Below are 8,488 nucleotides of genomic sequence, written 5' to 3' on the forward strand. Positions count from 1 at the left end.
CTAGTGGCAATACTGAATCTCTATATTCAGGATTCCCACCATTTTTGACCAATTAATTTCATGATGTTTCCATGATTTTCCAGATGTTTCTGATTTCTGGAAACCAATTTTTTTATTATCACTATGCAGAATGATTCGCTAATGAATCATTCAGACCGATTTGTGAAACATTTCGACCAATGAACTAAAAAAAACAACCTTCTCAAAAGAAAGCTCACAAATCAGACATCACTTTGGCTTGCGAGCAGGTTCTACACTGCACAAGGTGTAAACAAGCGCAATATTTAGACGATTATTTCAAAGCAGAGTTCTTGCTTGCTGTCAGCAATACCTGTCCTGTAGTCTGTTTGGCACTCACACAGCTGAGAATGAGTTGATAGTGTGACACTGTTGTACCCTCAACAATGGCCCACAAAACAACAGAGCACCAATCACATCACAAGCATGCTAAGCCTGAACTGGATGCTCATGGACAATTACTTATCAGCATATCTTTAAGGGCTTCAGTCCTGCCCAGCACAAGGAGCCTTTTCAGAGGTATCATGGTGATCATCAGCAGAATGGCGTGGAAGTGCACACCCTGAAAAGCCCAGACAGAGAGCCAGCATAGAGCTGGCGGTCTCTTCTGCATCACTGGCATCAGCTGGGAGGAAACACAAAAGCACCAATAATTGTCACATAAAGGAGATCAGAGTAAAACTGTCATAATGTCAAACAAGGTTGATGAACATCTAACAATCTAGTTCCCTAATCAAAATTAAAGGAATAGTTCATGCAAAAATGAAAATGTTCTCATCATTTACTCACCCTCATGCCATCACATATGTGTATGACTTTCTTTCTTCTGTAGAACTGTAGAAAAAACAAAGATTTTTAGAAGAATATTTCAGCTCTGAAGGTCCTCACGATGCAAGTTAGTGGTTACAAAAAAAGTTTAAGCTCCAAACACCACATAAAGGCAGCATAAAAGTAGTCCATAAGACTCCAGTGTTTTAATCCATATCTTTAGAAACTATCCATTCAGTTTTAGGTGAGAACAGATAAATATATAACTCCTTATTCACTATCAGCAGTCTCTAGGCACGATCATGTTTTCAGACTCGATTACACTTCCAAGCGCCATCTAGCGCGCAACCGTCGTGCACTAGGTAGTGTAAACGAGTTTGAAATCATGATAATGCCTAGAGACTGCAAATATACCAAAGTAATTAAAAGTAATCAATTTATTTGAAATTCAGTAACTGTAATCTGATTACAAGAATTTGAGTATGTAATGCACTATACTACTTTAACTTTTTTAGCACTAAAAAGTTTTTAGATTACAGTAATTCATTACTTTGCAATTAGATTACACCCATGACCAAAAGCACCTGTGAGAATATCTAACTCCTTTAGAAATCTGCTAACCAATGATGTCTTGAACTTTACCATTGCTAGAGAGTTCTCTGAGTGTTGGTGGTCTGTTGTGTCAAGCTTCTCTATGTTGCATTGTCTCTTATGGGTGAACCAGTGGAGCCTCTGACACACTTGCCCACAGTAGACCACCTGCAAACAAATAATAATGAGAATTTATGAAATTGAGATTGGCTGAGCCAATATTGCTTTATCAGACTGGTCGGGATGCTCATACAAACAGCAATGATTTCAAAGCAGTTAAGGTAATTAATCACTGAACATATATAAAAAAATTCATAGCAAACAATGATTCAGAACTGTGAAGAAATAATCAATGCATTGAGAGTACAACATAGAGTTTCTCAACTAAGTCACAGGTCTGTTCTGACTGGGTTGCACTATATACGCACTAAATATGCTTCGCATCTGAAAACGAGATGCAATTTATGCCTCGTTTTACCGTGAGTGTGTGGTGTGAGCATCACTGAACCACTTGTGCCATTTAAATTGATTGCTCCAACCTATTGTATCTCTGGAGTATGAGCCTCAATCAGGCTTTCCTTGATAATCCTCCCATGCAACGAATATTGTGTGACTGTGGCAACATTACTGCAAATAAAATGATGTGATTCATTACACATCTCAGGGCAGTTCCAAAGTGAAATGTTAACTGTGTGGCACTAAAAGCGAGTGAATGTTCTCCCGAACACATACATTTTTAAAGGTTAATGTTTTATCGAGATTTAAATCAACAAAACCGACCTCCCTACCCTAAACCTTAAACTAACTGATAGTGTCATAAAAAGCAAATGTGACATGAAAAACATAATTTCTGAAGCAACCACATAATGATGTGGTGCTTCTATTACACTTTTGGCTTTTCATCTTGCATGCTCTTCAGGACTCATACCCCAGTCCTTTGTATTGCAAATGCAACACTGTATCAGTTGAGCTACCGAGTACACACGAATAAGCTTGTAAATCTAGTTGGTCATGTGATGCAAATGTTAAAACTAGTCATACTATAGTAAAAGTGTTTATATGTAATAAGACATTATTTGTGGAACATGGCGATAAGTAAGTGTTTATGAACTGATAATCTGCTGTTTTACTTGTGATTTGAGTGAAAAGGGATCAAATTAATTGTTGTTTTAGCACCTCAAGTGTTCTTTCCTTCACCAGGAAACTTCTGTGTTATGTACAACAGGCCACATTAAAATAATTTAGCAGATTAGAGACAGTAAAAAGGTGACTTAAACCAATCGAATTTAACAACATCTTCTAACTTGATTTCATTCTAGCAAGGAAAAAAGTTACTTTTAATGTTTTTAATACTTAAGTACAATTTAATGTAAATACCTTTTTACTTTCACTCAAGAATGTTTTTTGCAAGATACTAGAACTTTTAATTTAGTCAAATTTTCACTCAGTATCCATATTTTCACTTAAGTATAATTCCTGAGTACTTTTTACACCCTTGGTCAAACCTCTCAAACAGTTGACAGCCCAACAGGACTGAGGAGGATCTATGAGGTGGACTCTATTGGACCTAATTTTTTTATTACAGCTGAGCATTTGTTTACATTTTTAAATGTGTTTATTTTTATAACCAAAAACAACTTACTGTATATAGTTGTATATATATATATATATATATATATATATATATATATATATATATATATATATATATATATAGAAATTAGAAAGACTAACTAAATTGACCTACCCACAGTAATGAGGAGCCATCCATGGTCTTACCTGTGCTTATATGACATTGTACTGTAAATATTAGGGCAAGTACATGGTCATGGCAAGTCTGGACCTCCAAGACTTATGGACAAATTATAGACAAAGTTTTACTCCTGTGTAATATATGTTCTGTGTGAATGATGTTTAATCAGTTTAATATAAACTGACAAATAAATATAATAAGCTCATATAAATACATTGGCTCATCGACTTTTAAAAGGGGGTAAAGAAATCTTTCTGTATCTTTTGACGATGACATCAAGAAAAGAAATAAGGACATGTGTGCCCTTAAACTTAAAAACCTTTAACAAACCTGTTTCTAAACCTATTCTCTTTTACGCAAGATAAAAGAAAATGCAACACCGGCTACATTAAATACAGGTTACGTTTTTACTTTGTTGGTCGCCACTTTATTTCCAATGTAAAATCTGGGTCCATAAGCAAAACCAGTTGGGAAGCACTGTTATAGTACATGATATCTCATGATAACATGGAAACACATGGTACCATTTTGCAGAAGGAGCACTTCTTGTCGGCACCCTTCTCCCCACATGTAGCACAGTACTCTGTGCCCATAAGCACCTTCTGGCCCGTCACTGCCTGGGTCAGAACTGAGAAGGCTGTTAGGTCGTTCCTCTGGAAATATGATAGAAACTGTGAGACATAATGTTGCATTGAACCATTTTGATTTTCCCTTTTTGATCATGTTATGTGCATCTAAACAAAGATTTCCCCAAGAGCAACTCACAAATACAACATTTTTACAATTATAAAATAAAAAAAATCTATATTATAAATTGTATTTATTTTATATCTTTAAAGCAACATTTTCTTTGATAGTTCATAAAGGATATACTCGGGGTAATTAAGTTTGTTAAAGACCATATGTGTGTCGTAGTCTCTGTATGTTAGCTTTGAGGTCATCTATATGCTAGTGCACTCTATATCTGCACTTTTTGCAGATGTACACATTTAAAATATACAGTTTTTTTTTCTGTTTTAGAAAACTCACAAAAATATTGATGACTCATCTAGCAATACACAGAATGTTGTCCAATGAAATGCTCTCTAGAATGAGTATGTCCTTCCTCTAATACCAGCTGCAACTGACCAGCAACAGCAAGTAGCAAGTCATGGCTCATGGCTGTAAGAAAAGCATATGGCTATTAAAAAATAAAAGAGATAGAGGACTCCTCGATATGTTCCACCCTAACTTCACATTTCAAAAATGAAATATGGAATATAAAAAACAAATATTTTTTAAAAACTGTGCTCATCTAGTGATTTCATGGCATCTTCCAAAAATAAAGCATGTTTTGTATTTATTAAAAGTGTACTAACAATCTACTAACAGGTGCTATGCTTCGGACTAGCTGTTGCAGCAGTGTTGCCTCACAATAAGGAAATTTCTCAGATGAAATTCTCCTGGTACTGAGGGAAGCCATCACCATATCTTCCTTTCAGAAGGCTTGGGAAGAGTAAACAAAATAAATGATTGTTTTAACTGCATTTGCAGGACCATATAAGAAGCCTAACAATGATGTCACCTCTTCATGAGGGCATCCAATTTGTCATCATGTTCCTGCAAGAAGGCCAGACACTTCTGCAGCACGCAACTGATATAGTGCATCTTAATGGCCAGAACTTCATTTATGTCCTGCTGTTTCACACACTGCTCACACAGCAGATCCATCACATGGTAGCATGACCTGGTACCTCTCCAGGGCAGCTATGTCTACCAGTAAAGGGTTCTCCTTAACCTGCATCACCATCTGAAAATACATAGAAGATGGAAAAAGGTCCCCGAAAATGGGAAGTTAATACAGCAGAGATACCAGCTTTCCTCACAATGCAAGTTTCACTGAGGAAACATGTTTGTTACACTGATTCTGTTAACAGAACCCTGCTGAGTGTGGAGTCAGACACCATACTCATCAGAAATCTGTGTATGTGAGACAGCCGATAGTGCACATAGATGCCATTCGGGATCTACCACAAAGCACACAAGCAAGTGTACCCAGTGGGTCTAAATATCATATTACTCTCTGCTCCCACATTCAGCTTTATTTATGTACTGCAGTGGTTACAGCGATACAGTTATAAACTGTATTAGGGAACAAAGATTGTTCATCAGGGATAAACAGTGGGGTCCACTATAGTGAAAATGCTTCTATTTTTAATTTCTGCTATTTAAGATTTTCTCACAAAAAATTACCCTACCAGCATAATCCTATATTTTCAAATGTGGTCTCAGACTTTATGACCTCACTGTCAGTGTAAGAGGTATGCAGAGGTATGAATTCCAGGGCTGTATTCATGGGATGTTACGGCTCTGTTCTGCAATATAACAAGGATATATTTAGATGGAATAAAAGCAGGACAAGTGTTGATTAGTGCAAACCGATTCTTACCCTAGTCATGTTACCTTGTATGGTATTCTTATGGGTCAGTGCTATAAAACCACAGACCACTGTATTCCAGTAACATTGTTAGGGTCCGTGTCAATCTGGCGATTTATTGATGCTCGAGTTGTTCCACAGTAACAAGAGTTATATAAACACACTTGTTTGTTCACTTGGAACATCCTACCTTGACAGGGTTGAGGTTAGTATTCATAATAATTTTATGTAAAGGTCCTGCTAGTTTAGGGGGTAGTTTGGGCTCTCTTTCTGAGCCCTGGGTTCTGGTACAGTATTCCAGCCTCGCAATAGAGAAGAAATTGTTAATCACTGTCACACAGTCATGCTGACCTGCATGGAGAGGAAAGAGAAGGAGAAACATTAAGTGTAAGTGTTCATTTATTAGAAAAGAAAGGGTGAGTATGTGAGTACAGTATGTATCTCTCACCCACAAAGGCAGCCATCTGAGCGGCAGTCCGTCCTACAGAGTTGACAAACTCGTTGCCTCCAGAGTTGTCCGTCTCTGCCCCATGAAAATTCTGTCATAATTACTTTCCAACATGGTGTTCCAAATCTGAAAGACTTGACATCTTGGAGAATGTCCAAGCTGTTGTTTTTTTCATTCATTGAATGTGACCACAGCTGTCCCCATTTTTATAAATATCTCCTTTTGTGTTCCTTTTGTTTCATTTTTTTGTGTGTGAACTGTTCTTATACACTTTAATTTAACATATGTAAATGCTAAATGTTTTTTGTTGTTGTTTTTGAACTGTATACTACAGATGTGCCCTTCTAATGTTCCCTTGAGTATGCTCTATAACATGCTGCCATCAAACTGCAGAAAGTTTCACACACATCTTATTTAATGCTGGTTGGCATAGGCACCATCAAATATGCCGATAGGTGTAGCAGAAGCAGTATCCCAGCTAACAATTTTATGTTCTAATGTGTGACCCAAGCTCAAATCATTTTGGTTGGCGCGTTTTCATGGCCAGGCAAATAATACAAAAAATATTGGTTTGTTGTCCAAATCTTGTAAATATTTGGTGTGAAAAGGCCTTAAAACTTACAAATATATGTTTATCAGAGCTGGTAGATTACTTAGGAATTGTAATCAAGTACTGATTATAATTACATGACTACCATTTCAATTAGTAACGTAATCTCTTGGATTACTGTTTTTAGTAATCTAATCGTATTATTTTTTTAATGACTTTTGGAATATTTCTGACCAAACTTTTGTTAATTTGATGCCACATGCATTTGAGTAGGATACAATTTTACCATTTTCACAAAATGTTGTTCAAATGCATATAACTTAATTAATGAATGAAAATATGATTTTTTGGGGGTATCACTCACTATTTGTCTGTTAATGAGTGAAATAAAAAAAATAAAAAAGTTAAAGGGGCATGAAATTCAAAAACCCATTTTAACTGATATGAATAATTCACCAACATACATATTTAGATGAAGAAAAACATGCATTTCTCATGGGAGAGTTTCTAGGATTATAGACAGGTTATCTAGGACTTGTTTAACAAATGTGGTCCTAATCCAGCAATTTCAGCATTACAAACACCATCCATGTAAAGTACCAACACAAATGTAATTTACTCTAATTGGAAGTACTTGATCATTTTAATATGATTACATAATGCAGACTACATTAAATCAGTTACTACACAGCACTGTGTGTAATTACCTATCTGTGCTATCTGATCTAAAATTTTCTTCCATTTACGCCCCGTCCCACCAAGAATTTACCTCATGCCAGGCCATCGTTGAAAATATATATTCATTCTTAAGTGACATTCCTAGTTAAATAAAGGCTGGATAAAATGAAACTTTCTCACATCACTATTTGCATGAGTAAGGTTACCTGAGAGGTTAGCAAACATGAGGGCAGTATAACCGTAATCATGCTTATTGTAGTTGACGTCAGCTCTGTGCTGCAGTAGAAGTCTGCACATGTCTTCTTCACACTTATAGGCAGCGTGCATGAGTGGGGTCATGACATACTGAGAAGACAGGGGAAAAAAATGTCTTTACAGCTGTATCACTCAAATAAATTACATCTACCCTTGTACAAATTTCTCACAAATTGTGGATATCCAGGAAATGTATCTCCAAAATGGTAATTTTGAAAAAACACTGGCTCTTGTTGAGTGTGACATGAGCTGGTGAGTCATAATCTTGACTATACTTCCTTGGCTGAAGTTGAAAGACTGCGTTGGTGGCACAACGAACAAACAGCACATCTGATTTTGACAGGCTGGATACACTTCTCAACTGCTGTTTCTAACATTCTAGCCCCAGATGACCTCAAGTAGTCTGTAGGTTACATCTAGTGGCAAGTCTCCATTATTACACCTCTTTAAGTACCATATCCACTACTTAAAAGCTTCTGCCATATGCCTGAATAACAATGAGAAACATATGGTGTTTTTGTCTTATTTTGTTCCAATTTGGTAAATCCCAATCAGCCGTAGCAGGAGATTAAATGGCCTGTAAATTACTGCACAGATTTGTCATCTTTATGTTCTTACCTCATCCAGACAGTTAACTTTCACATTTGAGTTTATTATTATTGTATTAGGCATTATGCACATCTCTTGATAATCCGCTAACCACAATTTTCTCTCAAAAGTCTCCTTGCAATCTATAACCGCACATTGTAAAATAAAACACTGTATGCACAGGCCACCTTTTTCATATTATGAGAGGATGTTGTACATTTCCTGGCAGAAAAGTGAATTTATGTGTTATGTGATCAAGGCAGATTTGTCAGGGTCCTGTCATGTCGGTTCCACCCTGGCCTTATGTGCCACCCTGGACTAAGCCATCCTCCTGGTTTCCCCCACCCACCCTTCCTGGTCTGTCATCTGCTACTCGGCTGGACCCATTCCATTTCCCCGGCCTCCCGACTCTGCCCCTTACTT

General features: G+C 36.8%; 1 pseudogene; it reads right to left on the reverse strand.

Annotated features, from left to right (window-relative positions):
- Nucleotides 1-503: 503 nt before the first annotated feature.
- Nucleotides 504-8,149, reverse strand: LOC127650109 (ankyrin repeat and MYND domain-containing protein 2-like; annotated as a pseudogene).
- Between the last annotated feature and the right edge of the window lie 339 nt (nt 8,150-8,488).

This window comes from Xyrauchen texanus, chromosome 10 (genome assembly GCF_025860055.1).
Source record: "Xyrauchen texanus isolate HMW12.3.18 chromosome 10, RBS_HiC_50CHRs, whole genome shotgun sequence".
NCBI classification, from domain to species: Eukaryota; Metazoa; Chordata; class Actinopteri; order Cypriniformes; family Catostomidae; genus Xyrauchen; species Xyrauchen texanus.